Source organism: Phasianus colchicus, chromosome 2 (assembly GCF_987193195.1).
Source record: "Phasianus colchicus chromosome 2, bPhaCol1.hap1.1, whole genome shotgun sequence".
Classification (NCBI taxonomy): Eukaryota; Metazoa; Chordata; class Aves; order Galliformes; family Phasianidae; genus Phasianus; species Phasianus colchicus.
The window spans coordinates 52,447,600-52,473,035 of NC_143437.1; the positions used below are offsets into that span (position 1 = coordinate 52,447,600).

At 40.8% G+C, this 25,436-nt stretch overlaps 1 protein-coding gene across 5 annotated transcripts in view; it reads left to right on the forward strand.

Moving 5' to 3' along the window:
* Window positions 1-25,436, forward strand: part of HIVEP2 (HIVEP zinc finger 2) — a 127,387-nt gene that overhangs the window by 45,645 nt on the left and 56,306 nt on the right. For 3 of the 5 annotated variants that reach the window (XM_090135688.1, XM_031611274.2, XM_090135690.1), the window contains one exon: window positions 8,083-8,144. The exons of the other annotated variants lie outside the window; for them this stretch is intronic. The gene's annotated coding sequence lies outside the window, so the exon portion shown is untranslated. The remainder of the gene's footprint in view (window positions 1-8,082; window positions 8,145-25,436) is intronic. 5 annotated transcript variants of the gene reach the window in all.

Here is a 25,436-nt window from a genome sequence, read left to right on the forward strand (position 1 = left end):
AGCAGCTTGAGCCAGTCCCAGAGTGAGGCACTTTGCAATTTCTTCTTTTTCTCCTTCAGTTTCTTAGGGCTTTCATTACAGATGTGATGGGAAATACAAGATCAGCTCTTTGTGAACTTTAGCTCAGAGTCTTTATCCTGGCAACCAGAGAATAAAACTGACAGATAGAGATGCTCTCAGTGTGATGGACGATTCAAAAGCCCCTAGTGTTGTTTATCACGTGGCATTGCTTGGCTGAGGGAGGATAGTGACTGGATCAAAATTCCTCCTCACCGCTTCTTCCTGTTGGCAGGTGGCCCTCTGCATAGCCTGTGCTTTCAGAGCCTCATGCTGCTCTCATGTGTCTCACTGTCTGCTATTGTTTCTCACCCAGGTGCATGTCTGTTGTGAAAGGTGTTGAGTCTTTAAAACTTTCAGAGGGAAAAGGGGAACTGCGTTTTCACTTGTCTGTGTGCCATCTCCTCCCCATGCACTGCTCCAGCCACTGTAGTTAATGAATGAAACCAGGCTTCCTGTAGGAGCCAACTAATCAAGGGCTGTGCATTTGTTGACACAGCACTTCTATAAAGCTGCCTATAAAATCAGTGTATGTTCTTCTGTACTGTGGATGTGCTCGCTCTGTGGATGCATCTTATGCATACCTGACCATTCCTTGCAGGCAGATGCTCCTTCAGCATAGGCACTGGGTCTGAATTGAATTTCCTTATCTTCCCCCTGGCTGGTGAGCATTTGCTAAGAATTGCATTCAACAGAAGTTGTAGGAATAGAAGTGGCTTGTAAGAAGAGACCTGGAAAATCTTGGGAGAGAAAGGAATGTAAAGGTTTTCATTTAACCATCATTACATTTGCCTCTAATTTTTTTGCTGTCACTTCAGTAAGACTTTGTGATTCACAGCAAACTGGTTATATAATTCAAAATCTGTAAAAGGTTAAGCACAACAAGCATGATGAATCTTGTCTCATTTGCATTGCAATTCATTGATCCTTCCTAAAGTACCGTGCTTAGAAAATGTAGAGCTTGGTAACCAGCTGATGTTGTTATAGATATTCTTTGCCATAGCTTTCTAGGAATCATAGACAGCCACACATTGGCATCTTTTGGCTAATACTGACTGCATTTCTCCCATTTCTGTGAGGACTGTGCATTAGAGTAGTTAAAATAGTTAAAGTGCATTAAAGACAATATTTTTGTGTAGCTTCCACTTACAGTGCTTGTGCAAAATCTTGGTATCACCAAATTTCAAGAAAGACAAATGATGCCGTCATTTGAAATTGTTCAGATCAGGTAGTAGCTTGCTAGAAAGGAGCATTCACAGTTTGCCCACCAGTTCCTGGTCCTGTGTGCTGGGCTGCTGGGTGAAGTCTACATTGATGTTTGGCAGTGCTCAGCAGTTCCTCTCTGCATGCTGTGTTGGGGACATCATTGGGTACACACGGTGACTGAGGTAATGGCCCTTAGGTGAGCTCATGCCCACGCCCTGTTGACTTAGGTGACATAGTGCAGGCACGCAGCTCCACTTGCACAGCAATAACTGGGAAAGCCTTTGCTCATTTGGTGGCCACCTTTCAAAGTATTGCCATATTTTTGGGGCTAAAATGGAAACTGGACCAGGTGCAGTGATATCAGAGGCTTTACCATGAATGTTTCTGAATGCGTCAGTCAAAGTAAAAGATGAAGTAAAGTTCACTTCTTTCCTGCTTAGTACAGCTGTGACTGCATGCTCTTTCCAACTGCTAAGATGTCTGTCAGATAGTGAGGGTCATACCAACAACCGATAAGTATTTTTGTCATTTTGTATTGTTTGGACTCTTAGTAACTAAATTCTTCTGGCAGTAAGGAGGTAGCCTGGGTGGAAAGAGCCACAAAACTAATGCAAAGGTGGCCTTGCTCATGACCCTCCCTTCTGACAGGACGATTTTGCATGAAGAATGACTGCATGGAGCAGGCAGCGCTGCTTGGGTCTTAGCAAATACACTGCCCTTGGAGAAGAGTTGCTACAGCAAGCTGAGTGAACACAGTAAAAGTATTCTGAAATATGAGGCAAAGCAGTGATTTCACTGCTTCAGGGAACATAGTGTCTTTGGATTGCGTTAGTTGAAAATCATCTTACTATAGTTGTAAATACTTGATCTCGCAAGATGGTCATTCTATTTCCATAAAGCCCCATTAAAACAACTGAACCAGTTCCTAGATACAAAGCAACTCCAATTTTAGTCAACTTGTGTGGGGAGGAGCTTAGATAGTTTCTTCAGTTTATTTTGGGTTTTGTTTCGTGATTTTTTCAGGTGTTGTGGAGGAAGCATGGATTAGCCATTGCCTCATTTAGATGTTAATTTGATTGCAGGGGAAAGAAAGGAGTCACCATCGTTAATGTTTGTAGTGAGTAATGAAGAGACAAGAGAAAAAAAAAGTGATGCAGTGATAAGGTTAATGAATAGCCTTTCATATATTAAAAAAAAATTATATATATATAGTACAGATTTATCACTATATATATATAATATATATATAAATTAATATAAAACATATAAATAAAAATTAATGGGCTCAGATAATGCTGCAGTGCTTTCTGCATGCTCTGTGTGTGAGGGCCCTAATGCTGAAACTTCTGCCCACCTGTCCTTCTTCCTACATGCAGCCAGTGACTTTCCTAAAACTGCCTGAGATCCAAGACCAGGCTGTCAGGAACTTGACAGACTTTTAAATGTTGCCCTGGAATATAATTAGTTTGGAAAGAAGGCACACATTTATTTGGAGAAAGAATGAAGATGCTGCAAGTCTGTACTGACAGAGGGGAAAGGCACCTTCTTTACGTTGGTAGCCCGACAGCAAGTCCTATAAACCATAGCAATGTCTTTTCTTTGTCTTCTGTTTTGTTTCCTGTATATACACAGCACTGTAATTCCTGTAGGAATTTTGCTTGTGGAAGTATTTCTCTCAAGTTTCACAAAGTGAGCATTTTTCATGCAGGACCTTGCATTGCTGCTGGTGACTCAGCCCAGCTGGAGCCAGACGCTGCTCCACAGATGCAAGCTGCGCATGAATCCTGAGGTGGTGGCTGGTTAGGGACAGAGTTACTCCAAGTAAAGGGATTCTGTTCCCTTCCAGTTCAGGTTGAAATCTTCCCCAGGCAGACCCTGATCTGAGCCTTCACAGGGAATTGTGGCAGACTTGGAAGCAAGAGGTAAAAAAGGTGAGAAAGAAATACCCCACACTGACATCCTCTGGAGCCTTGATAAAGTCAGGACAGTGCAGGGGTACTTCAAAAATGTTGTTATGAGGGATTTACTTGGTACTGCAAATTACTAATAACAGGAGTGCAGTACAAGGCACTAACTTGGGCAAACTCCTCAGCAATCCTAATTTCTGTAGTTTTGTATCTTGACTTTGACTTTTTAGTGACTGGCTTTTAGCATTGAGGAGTTTTCCAGAAACTTGTCTGGCCTTTCTTCTTCTCAAGCCAGTTGCTATCCAATCGTAATTACCAATTGCAAATTTTGACTAAATAAAAAAATGAAATTCCTTTTCAGATAGTCCCTTTGTTTTTACAGTCTTGTTCCATAGTGGATGGACTCCATGTGAAGCCTTTCTTTTTCTTTACATATTTATACTTTTAGTCAGTGAAGTGAACGTACTTTTCTGAAGAGATTTTCTCTTGTATGCTCATTTGTGACTGTGTTTGTTCAGGGACAGAGGTGACAGAAATCAGTCTGTGAGGTCCTGCCATCTGCTGTCCCTGCATTGGGAGGTCAAATGTCAGCCCATGGCATGAAACCCCTCGCTTCCTCCAGGGACTTTGATTTTCATATACAAAAGCCAGTCAGAAATCTGAAAGGTAGAAATCTGTAATTTGGGAATAAGAAAGAAATGGGGTTATGGCACCTGGGACACAAAGCTTATAAAGCCCCCTTTAACCAGTGTTCAGGGAGAAGTCGAAGTAACCGGTTTTGTTTAGTGTAACCAAATTGTAGAGCATCATGTTGAGTAAAGATCCTAGCAGATCTCCATTCCCCATAAAGCTCAGGTCATGTACTGATGAAATGTAGCTTTTCTCTCAATTATGACAATAGTTTTTTTTCCCACACTCTTGATTCTTTACCAAGAGCTCCATTCTCTTTCCACTAGAAATTTGCTGCTCATTATAGAGGGAGCAGGGCTACAGATCAGAAGATTGGTTGCTCCTGTTAGCTTATCATTTGATAACTTGTTGAATTTGATTGTCATTAGATTAGATGTGGTAAAAGTTTCGAAGGCATGACCAACAAAAAAGGTATAGCAGTCTCAAAGAGGTTTAAAGGAATAAAAAGGTGCAAATGAAAGTATTATACAAAATACGAGAGAAGTATTAGCTCAAATATCAGGAAAAAGCCAATTTGATAAAGGCCCATTCTCCTGATGGAAACCAGCAGAGCTGATGAGTTAGAAAGTGACACGGGTGAAACACTGTAGAATACACCACATAGATTTTTCTTATTTGGGTATGAGATGATCTAATAAACTTTGGCCATTTCCTTTATGATCTAATTTCTGTGATTCCATGGTCACTTTTAAAAAATGTCATTCTCTTGCTTGTCTCATTGCAAACCAGCATCTTGTTTTTTTTTTTCTCCTTTCACCAAGAAGAGAGACATTTGCAGAAATACGACCTGGTGATATTTTGATGAGTCCAAGTAGATTTTTCATGGTCATTTCTCGCCATTGTTCTGTGGTAACATTCCCGTAATACTCTATGGGAGATTTGCATTAACACTGTATTGCTATGTATGCTCAATATCTACTCTTCAGAGGCCTCAGTGATATCCATGCTCTACTCCCAGACTTGCCTTTTTCCAGTTTTTTAAAGCTACACTTTGGCTTTACAGGAAATAATAATCATGCCTACCATACTGTAACTAAAGTATTCAGACACATGAATCTTTTTCTTGACTTCATATAAAAATGTCATTTATAGCTTTATTTTGTTCTACTCTGACTATAATATAAACAAGAGTTTATTAAAGCATTAGTTTTAAGCTGTGATTCTTGAGAATGCATGGTCTCACAAAAATAGTATTGAAAGAGCAGGTCAAAACCATTTAACAGAAAAGTGAATAATGAGTCTGTTTTCGTATGGATTTTTTTTAAAAAGTACAGCTTGTAGTTGAACTAGATGTACTGTTTCTTCCACTGCAGCCAGGAAGCCCTCATAGACTTTTGACAGTGCCGCCAAAAAATTAATGCTTCAGCTGTTTAAAAGATATCAAAAGCTTGTTAGACAATTGTAATCTTTTCCAGGAATTTCCTTTCCCATTTTTCCCCCCTATAAAAATTGATAACAAGATGCCTGTATGGTAGAAATGGAAAGTCCAAGATATGTGACAAAGTATTGTGTGTTTCTTCCAGCCTTGCTGGACAAGGCACAAAATCTCCAGGGTTGGTAAGAAAACGCAGGCACTCAGTTGTTTAAGTAGCGTTTGCTCCCATGTTTAGCTGCTTGCCAAGACAGTACAGATATTTTAGTGTTTTCTAAGCCATTTTTGAGATTTTATGTAATGTGGCAACAAACAGCAGAGCTGCTGGAAATGGCTGGGTAGGCGCTCAGAGCAATAACCGAGAAAAGAAAAGAATGAAGGAAGGAAGCTGAGAAATCATTGCGTGTACCAACATCAGTTGGTATGGCAGCTCTGAAGGTATGGAGATCAGCCTCATCCTGGCTTCTTCCGAATTCCTGTCCTCTGCTTTACATGTAGCAAGGTGTGATGAAGCAGAGTGAGGCACAGCTTGAACTTTTGTTCTGAAGCATATCAGAAAGGTGCTGAAACACGGACTCAAAGGTCAGAACTGTTCCCTTTTCTCTAACGAATTCCCAAGGCAGCTGTTGATACTACTCAATCTTTTAAAGCTAATCTTTACCAGCATTTGCTGACACACTACATGAAATAAATATTATTGTCATGACTGTTCTTCTCTAACGATGGAAGGGAGATTCCACGTTAAGGAGAGTGAGGCAGTTGGAGAGGCTGCCAATAAAAAGCCACAGCGTTTGCAGAGGGTGCTGGTGCATTCAGCAGGCGCCAATTAGAGAAATGCTGCTTTATGGCTATGACGGGTTACTGCTGCACAAACACTTGTACAATTACACAGTGGGTCAGAAGGGCAGCTTACCTCGCCTCACAGCTATTACTTTAAAGCAAACACAGCTATCAGGCACACAAATATCACCGATTGCGGAAGGGGAACAGTGAAGTAATAAGTGTTTGAAACTGCACACTGAGGAGAAAGAGTGAATATAACAAGCCCTGGTGCTGTGGGAAGTAATTCTTAACCATGTCTGCACTGCATGGATTAGAAAAGTCATCCTTGTATGCCGGAGAAGTGAATGCTTCCTTCTATCACTTAAATCAAGTTAATAGACCGTTGTGTTGTTCGGGTATTTGGAAATGGTAAGAGAATATCCCTATTTTTTTCCAGTTACCTTCTTTTATACTGAAATGTTTGTATTCTTTATGCCTTTGTAAATGAGTTTGCGTATATCCACTCATGTGGTCGTGAATGTTAATTGCTTGCAGCCATCCCCTAGCTATTTTACTTGTTTCATTTGGTAGGTTTTGCCTGATGTTTTATTAGAGTCAAGCCTAAAGAGCTAAAGCACTCCATAGACGCCGTGGCCAGCTCAGTGTGTGGGGATGGCTGTGGTTCGTGTGGGTTTTTGTGAACATTGCTCTAAGGCTGCCAGGATCATCATCTCTTCTAAAATGGTTGTGCTGAGTGCTGTTGCTGGCTTCTCTTTGGCTCATAAGAAGGAGCACACTTCAGCAGGAATTGCATAATAGCCAGCGGCCAGAATCTTTGCTCTCACCTGACCTCATACTTCTACGAAGCTTAGCTGGCAAATGTCGTGCAGACCATGGTGGTAACACCCTCTGGAGTGTGGGCTGCTGGTTAGGTTGTCCTACTTCCATATATGCCAAGGTATTTTCACTGACATGCTCTTTTCACAGGTTTGAAGTCACCCTGCCTTCAAGGAGTGGCTTTCCCTAAAGTGGAAACGCAGCCTAAGCCCAAGGGCTGGCTAAAAAACAGAATTTGCTGGGGTAGAACGGGGTGACAGAAGTTAAACGAAGAGTGTTAGGTCAAAAAATTTTATGAGATCACCCTGCTTTTAAATTGGTTTACACAGATGGCTGTCTGGTTTGTTGCTTTGTCCTTGCTTAATAGTAACTGTTTATGGAAAAACGAATTGCTTTGCAGAAGGAGGTCCAAAAGCTCATGCTGTTGTTTCCGTCCATGGAGATCTTCATGTTATTACGGGCATACAAGGATCTGGCCTGAAATGCAGATTGATTACAAAGTATATGGTGAATAATTAACCATTTGACTTGTTCCTAAGCCCTGTAGTCACCGGGTTAGAAATGATTTCCCAAACTCCAGGAGATAAGAGAAGGTTATTCCTAGTTTCACAATGTCCTTATTGTTATGGCTTTGTGCTGTGTGTACTCTGACATCAGCTGATACCTACGCAAGTCGGGTCCAGCTTCTCATTCAAACCACTTCCTGGGGTTTTCTCGGGTAATGGCAGTGATTCAGAAGACACTACTGCACCTCAGAAAGCTGCCTCTCACATGTTGCACCAGGACCGTGGGGCTGGGAGCACGTGAGGTTCTTAGGAAGGAGTTTTGAACTTAAAAATACCCACGTTTTTGTTTGTTCAGCATTCAGATTTAGATGTGCGTTGCTTGGCTTGTGTCCTAGCGACCTATTCATAGACCAGCGGTATGTACTGCGCAATATGCTGTGATATATATGTTCATGTATGCATGAGGCAGGAGCCTGGGACTGGCCTCCAGGCAGGCATGCTGATTTTGCATCCACAATTGTTTCTATCTGGTTTAAAAAAAAAAAAAAAGAAAAAAAAGAAAAAAAAAGAGAGAAATAGAAAGAATTTAAATTTTTGAAGGAAATAAAATCTAACATGATTTAGCGGAAGGTTGTTAGAGTTAGGGTCGTATGGTTAGGTTGTGGTTGGACTCGATGATCTTTAAGGTCTTTTCCAACCTGAGTGATTCTATGATTCTAAATAATGATACTCTGTACTTTTGCAGGACTATTTACTTAAGAAGCTGAGAGTGAGCTAGAAACATTGATGAAGCCTCTATTCTGTGAGGTGGGTATGCATTCTTATTACTATTTTGTGAAAGCACAGAAGATTGAAACCTTTTGCCCAGGTCCAGACACGGAGCTATTTAAGAGCTGTGAACAGAGTCTGGGAATTTTCTGTCTCAAAACATGTTCCGACTGATCAGTACAGAGGAATAAGGTCTTCGTGTGCCCTCCTGTTGGAGGAAGTGATGAGCTCTTGCCTTCTGTTATCAATCAAAGCAGTTCTTTCAATTTTCCATTTCTGATTAATGGCATAAGTGACTGTCACTGATATTTGTGCAACCCTGTCCCCTTCCCTGGTGTGCAGCACATTTAGGTCACATTTCTGGGAGGCAGCAGTGGAAATCAAACGTCTCCACTGGATCCAAGTCAGACAACCTGGGGTCCAGAAATGCTTAGTGTATTTTGTTCTTTTTTGTTGTTGTATTTTTTTTTTAATTATTTTATCCTTTTGTCATGGTCAGATGCAACAGCAGGCTCTTAATAAATGCCTTCTGTATGACTTGCAACTTAGATTTGCAGACCCACGAAGAGTGGACAATTTGAATAACTGTGTGAAGTGAAACTGAGTGTTTGTAGGTGCATCCACAAGCAGCAAAAGCGATGTGTTTCTGTACTTTCGGTAGCCTTTATGTTGTGCTGCATGCAAAACCATCTGCTCCACTTGCCCCGTGCCATAGCGTCTCAGATGCAGAACCTCTGTGTTTCTGCATGCTGTTGCCCAGCCCGTCTCAAGTGGCTCCACTCGCAAGGGTTTTGTTCAGGCAGCAGACTGGAGAAACTCTCTTGAGCTCCTCAGTTATTCACAGCAGTTTTCCTTTCAGCTTTGTGAGAGAAACCTAGTCAGGAGGCTCCTGCCTTCTGTTGCACTCAGTTGGGATCCTAAGTCTGTGGTGGCAAGGAGTTAAGTCAGGACTGGAATTTATCTCCTTAAAGATTTATTTATTTTTTTTTTCTCTTTAAGCCAGTCTTTGCCTTTGAAAACCTTTTTGAATAAATCACTCTGACACTAAGTACCAGAATATATATTGATACAAAACAAATTTATGCGTGCTAGCATTTATCTGCTTGGTGTCTATTTACAAGTACATACAGTTAGCTAGCTCTAGGTCCATATGACTCCCATCTCTGAGCAGAGGGGAGCAGAGTGTTGGAGCACAGCCTGAAGGTGGGAGTAGCAGAAAATCTATGTTGGACGTGTTTTTCTTTGACATCATGGTGGCTCCTCAGGTATCTCTCAGTTCATATGGAAAAAGTATTAAAAATATGACACAGTTTGATGCTAATATTAGCTTCCCAGTCTTCTCTGAAAAAGGAATGAAAATACTCGGAGGACAAGTTGCCTGTGTGCAGATTTGGCTTCTGAGTAACGTGAGCTATGCAAAAGCTTTCCCTACTTCAGAAACTTCAGTGCGCATTATCATTGTTAATTAATATTATATAATATTATATTTTAAATCTTTAAATCTGTGCACTTTATTGAAATGGAGATGTTTGGCCTACTTGTTATCTGCTTAATAGGGCTGTAAGAAAATTGAGATGCTTCTACCCTCAGACCTCCCATTTTGCAAACATAAGCACTGTTTGTTTTGCTCAGTTCCAGAGCATTCACGTTCAAAATTGATGATGAAATTTTTAATACATCATTTGACTGAAATTATGCAAATCCATTGCTGTACTGTAACATACCTTGAGACCTACGGGAGGGAAACTACCTGCTCCTTCTGCTCTGGAGCCCCAGCAGTGATGTGTGGAAGGATCACATTGCCTGTACCACTGAAGCGTAGGCAGTGTCACAGTGTCGCTACCTGCCTTGCACTGCAGAAAAACACGAGTTGCTGGTTTCGCTCCCTAGACTTGAGCTGGCTCCCCACAGTCTCCAAGGCTGGCAAGTCATGATCTAATGCTAGATGTTATAGTCATCAATCAATTATTTTGTTATTGGTTGTCATTGGTTTCGCTTCTGCAGCCTGTGGGGGAGCAGCTAGCTATTTTCCTAATGTTGCAGCTCTGGTCAGCAGGGAAGATAACTGAAATCGTGACCTCTGGTTTGGAGATAGCTTTGGACTCAAGTGCCTAATCCTAACCCTCTAGAAACAATGTCTGATGTTACATCTTTCTGTCCTTGTTGGGGCATTAAGGTACACTGTCACCCTTAGAGCAGTTAAATGAGGTTTTAAAACATCTGGGTGGATAAACAGAGGGAGAACCAGCTAAAGTGAAACAGAAAGCAAAATCTGGCTGGAAGAAAATTATAACTGCAGCACATTCTGAAATATTTCGCCTGTGCTCTAAGCTGGTACAAAACCCTGGAAGGCCTTAGATAGTAAGACAGCTTGTTTCAGAACACTCTAAATCTTGCCTCAGTTTACTTTGCAGAAAGATATCGTGCTGCTGTACCAATATTCCAGTTCTTGTAACTCATTAAATTGCAATTAATCTGGTGGTACAATTGCTGTTAAATGTTAGTATCGCAGTATTTCAGAAGACTTACTCTCATAATGCTTCATTTAAACCAGGAACAACGTTTATATTGTGGTAGAACTTTTAAGTTCTAACAAAACTATGCTTTTCTTTCTGGAAACACTTTCACTGAGAAATGCTGTGGTCAGTTATGCAGTATTACAGGTTTTCTTATTGTATAGTTTCAATTTTTGAGGAGGGAGAGCTGTCTTCTTTCACTGCCTATTGGATCTGTGAACCCCTGGGGTTACACATTTACAGCTGCAGGTGATTTCAGCCCAGATGTGGTTGACTCCATTTAAGGGAGAATGTTTGAAACCAAATGGTCTCAGGAATAAAAATGCAGCTCTTCACGTGCACAGTTTTGACAGTGTAGGACTTGCACATGCTCCCAGAAGAGAATCAAAAGCTTTGAATTCAGCTTGCAGGGAGGAAGGAATTTGTGCTGCAGTAAAAGGAAGTATTTGCTGTGTTATTGTAGCACATGGCCTCTTGCCATCCTTGATAAAGCAATCCAGGGCTGTGCACCCAAAGTCTGCTGCCCTCCTGACCCTCCATCAGTCACCAGCTGTGTGCAGGCTGGATGCAGTGCTGGCTCCAGAGGTGATCCATTGTTTGCTCTGAAAGCGGAAAGTGCAGACAAAGCAGCCCCTTGCAATCCCCTGCTGCAGCTCTGAGGTGCTGCTCCATGTATACCTCCGCTGGCTGGGGGAGTCAGCCATAGGGGTGCAGGCTAGCTGCCTGGGACAGGCCTCAGGGATGGTTTTTTCCACAATAAAAAGAAAAACCGGAGTCAATATTGTAACACTGCACCTTGGTTATGTACTTACGCTTACACTTCCCTCTTCGCTGTTCAGCACTTTTTAAAGTGAGGCTTAAAACACTGAATTCGCACACTGTGAATGGCTCCATCTCCTTGTTTTTCTCTCCCTTCAAGCAGTTCTGGTTACAGAGGTGCCAGCATTGTCAGTAAGCATGCTGAGAATCATAGAACTAAGGTTAGAAAAGACCTCTAAGATCATGAAGTCCAACAACCAACCATCACCACCGTGCCCACTAACCAGGTCCTTCACTGCCACATCTCCATGTTTTTTGAAAACTTTCGGAGATGGTAACTCTACCAGCTCCCTGGGCAGCCTTTGCCAATGACTCACTGCTCTTTCTGAGAAAAAATTTTTCCCAATATCCAACATGAACCTCCCCTGGCCCAACTTGTAGCCGTTCCCTCTAATCCTATCACTGTTACATGGGAGACGAGCCTAAACCCCACCTGGCAGTACAAAATGTTTTCACACACACATTGCTGTCTCCTCACCAGGAAGGGTCTGCTTGTGGCATTGTGAAATCTGCAGTCTTTGTCAATTTGCCTGTGCTAGCTGAAATATTGTGGAAGGTTTCAGCCCTCTACAAGTTTTGACAGCGACTGCATTGTGATAAAATGAGAACGGAGTTTTATGATTTATTTATAACAAGGGAAGGGGTCTTTCATTTTTGCAGACAACTTGCTTAAGGTACACCCAAGCTCTTGGCTGACTTCTCTTTGGAATTGGTTTACGTTCCTGCTGTGAAACCAAGAGACTTCCCCAGGTTCCAAAAGAAAAAGCTGAGAGGAGCGTACCAGGGTGTTCAGGAGAGAAAGGGAAAATTGAGCCAGACACACAATTAGCAAATTAGCTCCCAGCCTTGCAGATGCTTGGGCTCTAGAAAGGCTTCAGGCTGGAGCACTTTGTGCTGCACTCCAGCTCACGGTATTTCTTGTATTTAGCACACTGTACTGCTCTGTTCCTGTTTATAAATCTTGTAAGTGTGCACATTAAAAAAGTAATTAAATTGTCATTATAATTTATAGTATGCCTGAAGTCAATCACCTAATTAAACAGAAAGAACAGGGAGGTAGTAGGTTCATAAGCATTTATTAAGTACTGCAGTATTAATTATGCAGGACTTTTGAACCATGCAAAAGAATGGAAACACCAATCTAAAAATGCCTTCCATTGCTGCCCTTCCCAATTTAACAGTGAGACCTACCCTCCAGTCAGTAAGACAACACTAATGCTTTCTTTTTGTTAATTTTTAATGACATTATGATGGATTTTATTTTTTTAAAAACAATCACTTGCAGCATTTTATTGTAATATTTTTAAAAGAATAATGTCCCTGCATGGGATTCTATAAATACGCTAACAGAACTGGAAGATACATCTAGAGCTTGATTTGGGGCAGATTGTGCAGGAATGGACTGTCCTGCTCATTATTTTGCAGCATATCGGGATGGGAGCAGAGCACACTCCATCTCCTCAGGCAGCCCCCAGAAATAGGCTGCAGGTTGGTGAGAGTGGGTGCTGATCCCAACAGAGATGCTCAGCCGGGAGTGCGGAGGGAGGGCACTGTGATTATGAAGACTTTGCTTTTTCATTGCAGCCTTTCTCTCACCTCAAGCTGGTGGCCAGCACAAGCCTGTATGTCAGGGCACGGGGAATAGTTGTGCTTTCCATTAGTGGACCTGGCAAACAGGACTATCTTCCATATAAGTGGACAGGAAGGTGTTAGAGACTTACCTGCTTCAACTGTCACTGTCAATGTAGTGTCACATACTTGGAGCCTAATTGCACAGGTATCACTTTAAGTTGGAATGTATTAAATGGCAATTCATTGGCAATGCGTAAGTACAGTGTATTGTCAATGTCTAGAATTCGTGCTTGAGTTATTTGGAAGCTAGAAACCCAGTTCAGTAGCTCTTCTTTTTGGAAGAATTTGAGATTGTTTGACTGGAATGTAAATCCCTGCTAAAGGCCATTTCTTTTCATTTTCTTTAATAAGCTACACTAAATTGACAGCAAAAATAGCAAGAAAAAGAAAATCAAGACTGAAAGATGAACTAAATTTGCTATGTATAAGTTCTTCTTCGATACAGAAAACATTAAATCTATGCGGCCTTGAGCACTGCAGTTTTCTGTACCAAGCTATTTCACTGAAGGCTGTGAAAGAGGGCTGTATGCCAAGCAGGAGTGCAGGCAGCAGAACAGTTTTGCAATGCTGCGCCCTGATCCCATAGACCTGCAGTGACATGGGCTCTAGTGCCTGGCTGGAGGGAGATCTGAGGATATGACTTAATCCAATAAAAGCAATAGGTTTTGTTGCTTTTTCAAAGGATGCAATTGGGATTGCCTTTATAGCAAAGATAACTTTTTACCTTATATGGAGCAAATCAAATTATTGACAGCTCTTGATCTCAGCACTCCTAATTACCTTATAATGAGCAGTCATTATGCTTCAGGTTAGCAATGCAGCAGCATTATATAAGAAATGTAACTTGTCAGTTGTCTGGAAAAAAAGATATATATACGCATATGTGCATAACAGTAATTGTGGCCTAACCAACGTCTCAGGTGACATAATAGAAATAGGTTTATATAATTCATTTTATGGTCAATAAGCCAGTCTTCTGAGCTGCATATTGGAGACTTAATGCTTGTCTGTTTGTATCAGACCTTACAGCTATTTCTTCAATACCTGAGTTGCTCATGCTTTGCTCTTGTTAATCATGTTTTCAGCTTTGTGCACTGGCAGCAGGCAAAGACAGTTCTGGCAGCAATGTCCTCTGTTTGTTGAAATGGCAAAAACCAAGAAAATCCAAACCTTTCTCTTATTGATTCTAAAAACAGGTTGGATGAGTACTGCATTGTAGCTATTTGAAGCAATTGTGGGGTGAGTCTTTGGGATGCCCTCTGCAATTTTGTTGTCAAAATAGAGAAAAAAGTCTTTGAGTATGAGAATCTTTTTTACAACTTTCCTTAGGCATATATTTTCATTGGTAAAATGTTTTTTTTTTTATGTTACAGGCAAGTAATTGATTTGAAGTCCCAAGTTCTGCTTAAATGCATATGTATTGTGATGCACTAAATGAATTGAGTATTTTTAATCTGTACCCTTGGAAATACTCGTTAGTCCTCAGATATTCAAAGTGTGTCAGGTCTTTTGCTTTGGATGGAGAATCTGAACACCTAAACCTTTATGTTTGGATTGCTCAGAAATTGCTCCAAGCCCAGTAGCCTGACCATGGTCGGTGTTAGGCACTGGCAGAGTTATCACGTCTGTGATTTTGGCAAAAGCCTTGCACATATACTGTGTGATTCCAGGCATCTCAGCCAAAGATTCTGTAAGTGTTGAGCAGGTCACCAGCTTTTTCTGTGTTCCTGTCCCTCATCCACATTGGGAGCATGGAGGTCTTATAGCAATTAATCCATATTCCATTAAAGTTGTGCCTTTGCCATGACTGCACCCTAACTAGGCATATCAGAAACAGCTTGAAAGCAGTTTGGTGTGTACTCAGCAGCCTTCATATATTCTGTGAAAAATGCTCAGATCATCTTGGTGCTAGCATGCCTTCACTCCTAGCAGTGCCAGATCTCTAACAGGAGATGTACTTTTATGTAAGGAGGTAAAACTGCTCAAGTTTGGGTGAGAGCTCCCTGGAATTATATAGCACATCCTGAAGAACAGCAGTGTTAAGCTCCAGGTATCTCATTACTGTCGTTTGTTTTTAGTATTTTGGTTTGTTTACTATTGGTTTTGTATGGGTGATTTTCTCAAGGTGTTCCTTGGGAGGATAATATTAAATTTGGAAGAGCAAATGCCACAGTATAGTAGGGAGACACGTAACTTCAAGCTTCATAAACTAAGACTTGGTGCAAACATTTCAAATCAAATCCTCTTCAGCTCATATAATCGAGAATCAAAAGTAACCTGAATTCACGTGGCTCTTCAGTGAAATGGAAACGTGCAAACACAAGATAAAAGAGTGTTTGAGACATGAAACCTAGGTATGTTGAGACTGGAAAAACTGTAATTCAGAGCTATAGCTGCACATATGTATCCAAACGAATTGGGAAGAATGGAGCAACATGTCCTCACATGTTACTGAAAGTAAAAACAGAACAATACTGTGATTAAACAGCAGCAGAGAGCATTTTGTGTGACTGTTCAATATTGGAAAGGGGTTATGAAGTAACATTTAGGTCAGTGGAGCAAACTGCTTTGGGAGGGTGTGGAATCTGTTTGGCTAGACTAAATACACATCTATTAAAGATGATAGAGGATAACCCATTTAGAGTTTGCTTCCAGCCCAAATGTTTTACGTTATTTTTGTTCTCTTCAGGTACATCTCTTGGATTTTGGTCAGATTAGATTTTTCTTCCAGTTACTATATTAATTATTACTGACAAAAAAGCCCTCTGTGCTAAGAACAGCATATAGACTAGAAATATTATCAATATTACTTTACACATTGTAACAGATGTAACATGCCAAATAATTATTAGATAAATTCAGTAGTGTGGTAATGCTTATGAATAATTGCATAGAATCCCAGAATCACCAAGGTTGGAAAAGACCCACAGGATCACCCAGTCCAACCATCATCTCTTGTATCTGTATTAAAATATTTTATGAATGTTTAGACTATTTTAAAAACATTTTATTACTTAGCATAAAACTTTTTTTTTCCACAAATTTCTTTATATTTCAAAGGTGGGAAATGTATAACATTTTAGAGTAATATTATACAGAAAGTGGGACACACTCTGTGTGCCCATGACCGTACAAGCTACATCTCTTCTCCTAAAAATATTCATCATAATCATAATTTCCAGGGGAGAGTTTATGTGACATACAGATCAGTAAGTTAATGTATGTGCATGTTGTATGTGTGTTGTATGTGCACTCCTTTATGGGACAGTGTGGTAGTCTTAATCAACTGTTACTGTAGTCAGTGGGATTTTTGATTGATCCTCGGCACAGAAAACATGATTTTTCTATTTCAGGTTATGTATTTTGGGGGGGGGGAGGGGGGTCATGACAGTTTATTGTTCAAAAGCAGGCTGTACTGTTATTAAAATTGGCACTTAGAGGAACACTCACTTTTATCACTAGAAAAAGTGTAATGTGTATCTAACCACCCACAGCAGGAAAAAATGTTTCTTGTTGGGCTCAATCCAAGCTTCATTGACTTTTATGATATTTGGATCAAGCTTTCTAATCATGTTGCTGTAATGATCTGCAAACCCACTGGGGACTTCACTGGTCCATGCCAGGACTAGTCGTAATGAAGTGACAGAAAAAACATTGGCATGTAGGTGCAGAAACACAGCTCTGTAGTTCAACTGATGCAGTTCTTTGATTTGTCAGAATGAAAAGAGAAGAAGCTCCAACGAGAATGATTCTGTTTACTTATCCCTTTTAAAGCCAATTTGGAAGTAATGGGGAACTGGAGAGTTAGTAAGTGATATTTAGAGAAGCAGTGAGGAGTGCTTCACCCTATCCTGAGGGCATGCAGCTGGGCAGGTGAAGTGTGCTGTGCTGGCTGGCCACTGGCCTTTCCCTGAGGTATGTCAGTTCTGCTCATCTCCTGTTAAGCAGTCTTGAAAGAATAATAGCTTGTTTTCTTTAATTCTTTATTTTTATTTTTAATAATTCAAGCAGTTTTTGGTGGTCACAAAGTTTCTGGAATGCCACATAACAGTTTGGGAAGGATTGACTGAATTTTAATATATCTGTTTTCACATTTCCTGGATCAGAATCTGTGGTATTCATCTCCGGAAACAATGAAGTGGGAATTTGAATAACTCTTTGGAGATGTAGAATTCATTAGGGGTCTTCTCTGTCCTTTTTTTCTTTAACTCATCTTCGTTCTTAGTCTTTAATTTGTCTGAGTTTCTGAATGATTGCTATTGTTTGTTCTGCCTTTTTTTTTTTTTTCCTTATGAGAGGCCTTTAACTTGATTTCTTATGTTTCTTAGTGGTGGCATTATGTTTTCCTGGCAGGAACACTTCTGCTGTTTAACATGTTGACAGTGCTGTCTGAAAATATTTTTGGTCCCATGCTCTTTCTTGGATCCTCTCCTAGGGCAGTTTTTCTTCAGTTGGACTTTCCACAGTCAGTGTGGCCTCTTACCATTTTCCTGTTTTCTATTAATTTTTGGGCAGAAGCCCTAGTGTAGAATGAAACTTGGAGGTTTTAAGGGGACAAGTCCTGGTGAAATTGCCACCTTGCATTCTTCAGTCTTTTGACTGCAGCTAAACTTCTGCTGAACACATCAGAGAGAGCAAAGACAGCTTAAAGCCAGATTTTCAATGGGTGTCAATGTGATTTGGCCACTTGACTCTTGAACGCAGACACGAATAAACTCAGAGGAGGCTCTGTTCATGTGCATTGCCATTTGTATTTCAAATGTAAATAATTTTCTAATTTAAAATATATTGTTTTTAGTGACATTTTGGGGGATGCAAAAAGTAGTTTTGTTGTCTTGGCCATTACAAAAGAATATAAAAGAGTGGTAGCTTGACCACAACAACTCTATTGAGTCTTGAAAATTCAGGATAGACTTTGTATATCTTCCTTAAAGTAATGAGTCTACTGTCAAGTACCACATAATTATTATTCAGCACTCTGAAGTTTGGGAGGGTTCCTGTCAAGTTTACTTCTTCAGTTTGCACAGTAATGATACACAATTCCAAGTTTTCCATCATGCCTTTTCTTTACCTCTTCGTCTATTCTGCAGATCTCAGATAATGGACAGGTATTGCCTTCACATGGTGCTGTAAAGGTTGAAAATGACACTCTGCTCACGGATGATCATTGCTAACTAGCTAGCCATTCTACTTGTTGGAAGAGTTTTGGAAGTGATCTGTTTCTTACTGCAGGCATAGCCATCTAGGTTGGCTTCAGTGGCTGTTGGAGGTCAGTGGAGTGCTCACACTGAATGAAATAGTAAGCACGAGCCTTCAGTCAGCCAGGAGCAAATGGGGACAGGACCACCTTCAGCTTCTACAGCTAGAGGAAGAAGAGGTCTACTGTCATAGGTCCCAGTTTTCCTTAAAAAAAAACAAAAAACAAACAACAACAACAACAAAACAAAAGCATAGGTCCAGTAGTTTTCCTTTAAATGAGACATGCTGCAGTAAATCAGATAGCTACAAGCTTCTATATTTTGTGTTTTCCTACATGATGCTCTGCAGAATTGGTTGAAATCCATAAGCAAAAGCATGGTTATTTCTAGGTCCTCCGTTTTTGGCCTCCTGCCGTTTTAATCCTAAACCTTAAAGCTTCCTGTCCATGGAAACCATAGTAGCCTGGAGTAGGTCCAGCCTTCCAGTAATATGTACTGCATTCCTTGTAAAGAAATTAGATAATTTGGGGTGGGCAGGGAACACAGCTCTAGACATCGTCAGACTAAAGGCAAGTGGGCCCTTTTACCAGGCTGCAAGTGATATACGAATGCCCTGCCAGATCCCTCATGAATCTTTGTTTCCTCAAGGGCACGTTAAAGTCACTGCCCATTCTCTTACAAAGATTATAGATGACAGCATCAAAATCTTAAATCACTTGGGTGATTGTGAACAGTAGAACATAGCACATAGCACTCCTGGAAAATATCTTTTCAGACAGCTCCTGAAAGCAGATCCACGTGATAGTTCCTTGAAAATACATCTTAGGTCAGCTGTATTTTTCATTATCATGGTGAATGTGGTTCTTTCTTTAAGTATGATCCCAGGCACTGGTTTGTGCAATTTTTCCTGTCAGGCTGGGAAAAGCATGCTCAGCCTGGCTCTCCCTTCCTCCCCAGAACACTGCAGCAGGTGTAGGACTTTTCACTCCAGGCAGATAAGGAACGTGCCTGTTATGCAGACTTGTGCTGACAGAACTGTCTTGACCAAAGGTGTAAAGAGGCTTGACCCTTGACATGATCCCTGACTGACACAGAAGCTCTCACTGTAGATGCATTTATGGCAAACCTCTACTTTTATGGATATACTTTTTACCTGCTGGGTAAGGGAAGAGGAACGTAGGAAAAAGCTATGCTAGTAAATAATACGGTTTTGCTAGTACAAATGAAGCCTGTGCTGGGGACACACTGTCAGTACAGTTTGCTAGGACAGCTGCAACAGCAGAGAGATCCTATTCTGGATACAGCGTTGTCTTCTGTTCCAGTTTGTCGTGCATGATTTATCTTTCTGTCACCTCTCCAGGTCCCTAGACACCTCTCTGCGTAAAAAGAAATTAAAACACAATACATATGAGTCTGCTCTGTATTGGAGTCTTGACCTTTAATATATCAGGTTTTCATATTGCAGCTATGCCAGCAAATAGGCTGTCCTACAAGAGCTGAGGTTGCTGTAGTGATCTGTAGAGGTCCCACCTCAGCCATGCTTCAGCTTTATTTGCTACAAACTCTCAGGCTGCCTGCAATGCCTTTGAGAGAAGATGAGGTTTTCAGATTGCCTGGGAGATCATAACTAGGAGCTTCAGCAATCCAATGAGGAAAAAATCCTCTATCATCAAAAATCTGAGAAAGCAGCCTGACAACCTCAGTGTCAAAATGATTGCTTAATGCTTTGTCCTGCTATATGAGTTGAATTTTTATCATATTAATAATTTTTGGCGTTCCCTTCTCTCCCCCAGTGCTGTCATTACATTTTCCTTTTGTTAGTAAAGAAAGGAATGAAAAGGTTTGCCTCTGGCTCTGTGATCTTGTGGCTGTGCTCCTGCTGAGTAGACTGGCGTGTCACTGATGGCAGGCTTGCAGTTAGGCTCCCCAGATCAATAAACCATCTTAGTTAGCTGGTGAGCATATCAGATGTGAATTTTAAAAGTCCACAGTCACACAATACCAGAGAAGCCAAAACCTGATGTAATTTTTAAGAAGCATCTGAATCTTTAAGAGGCTCTATTTTTCACTCGTGAAGCAGCCAGCATTACCTTCTGACCAGCGCACTGTTTGATGGGGTTTTAGTCTCCTGCTTCTTTCTGCAGCTATTGGAGATCATTGTTTTTTCTTTCCAAGAGACAGACAACTGTGTCTTTTAAGAAAGAAAACAATTGTGTCAACAGATGGGAGAGAAAGTGCTGTGTCTGAAATAGGAATAAACCATGTTAAAAATAGGTAGTCTTGCCAGAGCTGTTTCTTGAGCCAACATGGAAATCCTTCTTTCCCATACTAGCATGCTATCAAAACTACTAAAACCATGCTAGAAAAACTGCCAAATTAGTCTATAAAACATTGGTAGAATAATAACGACCTTTTTCCTGTGTAATTCTAACAGTCAAGCTAGTAAAGGAGAGTGACTGGAAGAGTTGTACTGCCAAGGGAGAGCTCCGAACAATACCTTTCATTGACCCCTGGCCAGCAGCAACTAAAACACAGCTCTGGCAGTTGTGGACATAGATTTTAATGAGGTGACCCTCTGTGCTCCCCAGCTGTACTAGAACAACTGTGTAATGAGGAACCAGGGGGTGTCAGAGGCTTTCCATTTCTTAGGTGCATAGTTTTGCTCCTAGGTGTGGAAGGAAATAATTTTTCTGTCTCACCAACTATCCAGGGAGAATCCACGGCAGTTTTGTTAACGAGAAAACTCCTGCCCTCCCCGAAATAGGAAAGCAGGATGAACTGATCTTAAACATGGCAGAATTACATCTGCAGTTTAGACATTGCATTTCTGCTTCACATCTGTTGTCTCACTTATTTTTTCAGTCTCTCTTCTTGCTTTCAGTTGTTTTCTCTATGTCTCAGTTTATCCAGTTTTCAGGGCTGGCTGACCATTTCAGCATTATCGCTGTCCTAATAGGTGTAAGAGGAGCAGAGAAGCTCTTCATGAAATGATTTTTTTTAAAAAAATTATTCCACAATGCTTTTCTGCTTTGTTTGTTTGGGTTTTGTTTATGCTTTATGCTCTATGTTGTGTCATCTCAAAAGAGAGATGTTTGCATAATGTGTCTTTTGCTGTGGTGGTTTAATTCCTGCAAACTGTTGTTCTGTATGCGGCTCACAGTACCCTTGGGGCAGGGATAGATTGTAACCTCAAACAGAGAATGGATCAGGTCTCCGACCCCCTTCAGACCCTTCCAGTAGAGTCTGGGGTCTGGGTTCCTCCAGACTCCCGCCCAGGTATATAGGAAAAAAAAGCCTTGGGCAGCTAAGCATGATTTCAGGCAACCCTGTGGCACTGACCTCTGAGAGTGGATGAAACAGGAAGGTACCTGAGGCCCTTCCATCTGGGCAGGAGGGCAGCGGCAGGTGAGCAGTACAGCCTGTGACGAAATACACCTTCCTTATGAACTGATACAGCCCCCCTGCCTGCAACAGGCTTTTTTTTCCCCCCAATTATCTGCAGTCAAGGAATGCTCTTGGGAATCCATGCTTGCCTGGAAACTGTCTCTGTTAGATTAATGTTTCTTGCTGAGATTAAAGAAAATTTAAAGGAAAAGACTCCAGAGACTGCCCAATTACTTTATTGCATCTGGGAGAGACCACATCCCTTATCATATTGTGTGGTCATTTTTCTTACTTTTTCCTCGTTGTGATGTGAGACAAACGGAAGTAGAGGAAGTAAGTGCCTGCAACTTTTCCCTGTTCTGGCTGATAAGTAAACTGCCACTTCTATGTGAAAACAGCAGTTGTGGATGCATGGGATTTCCTTATAGTAGCTTGTTACCTCATCTTTTCTGCATCACCTCCTCTGCCTCTGTGCTTCCCTGTAATCAGTGGGTAGCATGCACGTTTATCTCTGCTCAAGGATGTGTCCCACATGGTTGGTCTTTATATTTATGTATTTGTTTTGCTTAATCAGTTTATGGATGAGTTAAAAAGACTGGTACTTGTGTGAGCGAATTCAACCTTGTTCCAGCATGTTGAGCTCCAAGGAAATCAGGGGAAGTTTAATGCTACATCCTGACTCTGTGGGGAAAAAAACAAAGCAAAACATTTGGAAGGATGCATGCCACCTATTCACTTTGATTTGAGCACATGCCTTGCTTTGCTGAGCTGGCTTTACCGCTTAGAGATGGAATCAAGCGTATGCCTAAATGACTTGCTCGGCTGTGACTGAGGTTGCATAATTTGTCTGCTCATTTTCCTGGAGCTTTCCTATTGAATTCAGGAATCAGGCCATGGCAATGGAGAGGTGATGCTGTTGTAATTGGCAGGATATGCCAATTAAAACTTATTCTTTTGGTATTGTAAAGTGAGGCTCTGGTTTTTCATTACAGCCAGTTTCAAATTATGCTCTTGAATTCTGGTCAAGTCAATATTGTTTCATGGCAAAAGTACAGCAAAATATTTTTGCTTTAGCTACAGGAATATACAAATTTGATCCCTCAAAGCTTTCCTATAGCTGCAACCAGGCTAACTGCTATTGCACTGCCTCACTTTTCAGACCACTTTGTTCTTGTACTGGACACCAAAATCATTAGAAAACATTCACTGGCAGCATTTAATAGCATATTTAAAAAAAAAAAAAATGAACAAAAAACAAGAGATGTTTGTGATGCACCACTATTAGTCATTTGTTTCGTTCCACTGCTCCACACATACAGGAGAATAAAATAGAAGTGATTAAAATAAAAGTGATTTTTAAAAATCTTCATAATAAGGTGTTTTTTTTCTTTTTTTTTTTCTTCTTTTTTTCTGTAACCAGCTTGTTTTCTTTTTCTGAGAGGCCCATGGTGATAGCAGAAGGTGAAAAATTGCAAACAAAATTAAGGAAAAGTTCAAGTTAGCTGTGGAGCCAGAAGTGTGATTCAGGAGCTGAAAATATCTCTGCGCTTCATGCATCAAACTCAAACACTGTGCTCTGACAACGCCCTCTGGATCAGAAACGGAGTTTGAGGTCATTCCTCCTCCAGCCTGCCATGTATGGATAGGGCCCACGCTCATGACAAATTACTGTCTTACCGGGCACACACTGAGAGTGCAGTGACATCAGTGCAGAGGGATCTTGCCTCACAGCAGAGGACCGAGGAGCCTTCTTCCTCCTTTAGACCTGGAGGAACAGTGTAGAGGCACTGGGAATGAGGACATTTTAAACACTCCTTTTCTAGATGTAGAAGGAACAAGGGATAGAGAGAACCCACCTCCTTGTAAAGGAGTCATACGGCATCTAGAAGTACTGCTAGCAAAGATTCTGCTCAGAGGTGGATAGATGGCCAGTTCTGATTCCTAGGATAAATGTATAGCTGCCAGTGATGGTGCTTCACCATGGGTGCAGATATGAAAAGAGAGTAGTGCGTCCTTTGTTGTATGAGCTGTCTTTGCATGTAGGAATGCAGTATCAGAGACTGATCTGTATGTACCAGTATGCCTGGTATAAAGTCTGTGCTCTGATTTACCACCAGCCTTGCTGAGGTCATCAATTTGTTTTTGTAGAGAGTAATGCTTAGATTTTCTGAATAACAGCAACTAAAACTCTGAGAGCAGACCCCAAGTCTTTAGAATTCATGTTGTTTCTCTGCTGACAAACTCCTCTTGTTCCCAGGCATCACACTTCCCTGGTGTCCTGCATGTCTGCTTAGTTGCCAGCTTCTGAGGTACAAGTGAGCTTTCTTCCCTGGCACTTTTTCATCAAGGTACTTTTGGATGAAAATACCTGTGGTGATATTGCTGAAGCCTATTTGGATTGCTTAGAGCACAGGCTTTGTCAGAAACCCTTTCTTGGGCTCAATGGAGACCTGATGTTTTTGCCTTCTCTGCCCACTCTCAGAGGACCCCTAGAAGTACTCACATCTTTGTACCAGCTGCCTGGCCAAGCAGCCCTGTCCTTTTGGCAACAGCAGAGCAGACAAATGAGTTGAGCAACATGTGTATGTGGACACAGTGTCAGTTGTCAGCCTGACCATTGTCTAAATGCATCAAGCCTGGTTAGTTGAGGGCACTGATCTCAGCTGGCAGCGTCTAAACTGCTATGTGTAGTGAGGTTATGGACCTATACTTAGGGGGATGTGCTCTTGCTAATTTAGCTCCTGACTGGATTGGGAAAAAAAAAAGTAACCCCAAATCATAGTTCCAGTGCTAGCAGCAAAATATGATCCTGTACATCGTGGGTTCTGGGAATGAAGGAAGTAATTTAGAGAAGTTCCAAATACTACTTTTAACACTGCCAAAGAAATCAGGTGCTTGATTTTAATAGAGTGAATTGCATATGTGTAAATAAGCAAAGTTCATAGGTGATGTTCCAAAAGTCATTTGGGATAATGTAACTTTTAGGTAAATTTTGTTCTGATTGCTAATTTTCAGAAGAGGCTGAGAGACAATAGAAACAGCAAATACACGTGTTAGCATGCATGACTATTTTTATTTACATAATTTGTATACATATGCATGCACACATACGCATGTATAAATTCCCAGGTATATAAATTTCAGCAAATGAAAAATGTTGCAGAGATTTCTTGGTGCTCTTTGCGTCTGGATCTGCAGCGTGGTTCTAACTTGCAGAAACCAAAAAACCAAAAATGAAGAAAAGCCATGAAAAAACAAAATTTTAATAGACTGTCATTACCCTGTTGAAAAAAAAGAAAAAGAAAAAAAGTGAAAACAAATAAACTTTCTGTTCAATAATGAAGATGAAAACATTTACAGCCCAGAAAAAAAAATGATTTTAAAAAAATTATCACTTTAAATTTGGAGGTAGTTCAAGATTTGATCCATAAATTTCAGCAAACTGCTTGTAGTTGCCAGAGCTGCCAGAATGACCTGGAATTAAGAGGGAAAAAGTAGAGTACTCACAGATGATTTGTGTGAATATGTGAAGTGAGAACACCAGTATAGTAATGGGAACAATTTTCTTTCACTTTTTCTGAATTTGATTGCATATAGTATGGTTGTATTTGATCAGGATTCTTAGGTGTTTGTGTTCTGCCATTGATCCTATGAAGCTAATTTAAAGCGTCACATGGCTTTTACCTTCCTCAAGTAGGGAGACGTTTTTACTTCCAGTCTTAGCTGCTGTATCTTTCAAATTGTCTGTTTAATAAATTGTGCTTTGTTTAGGGAATGGTAAC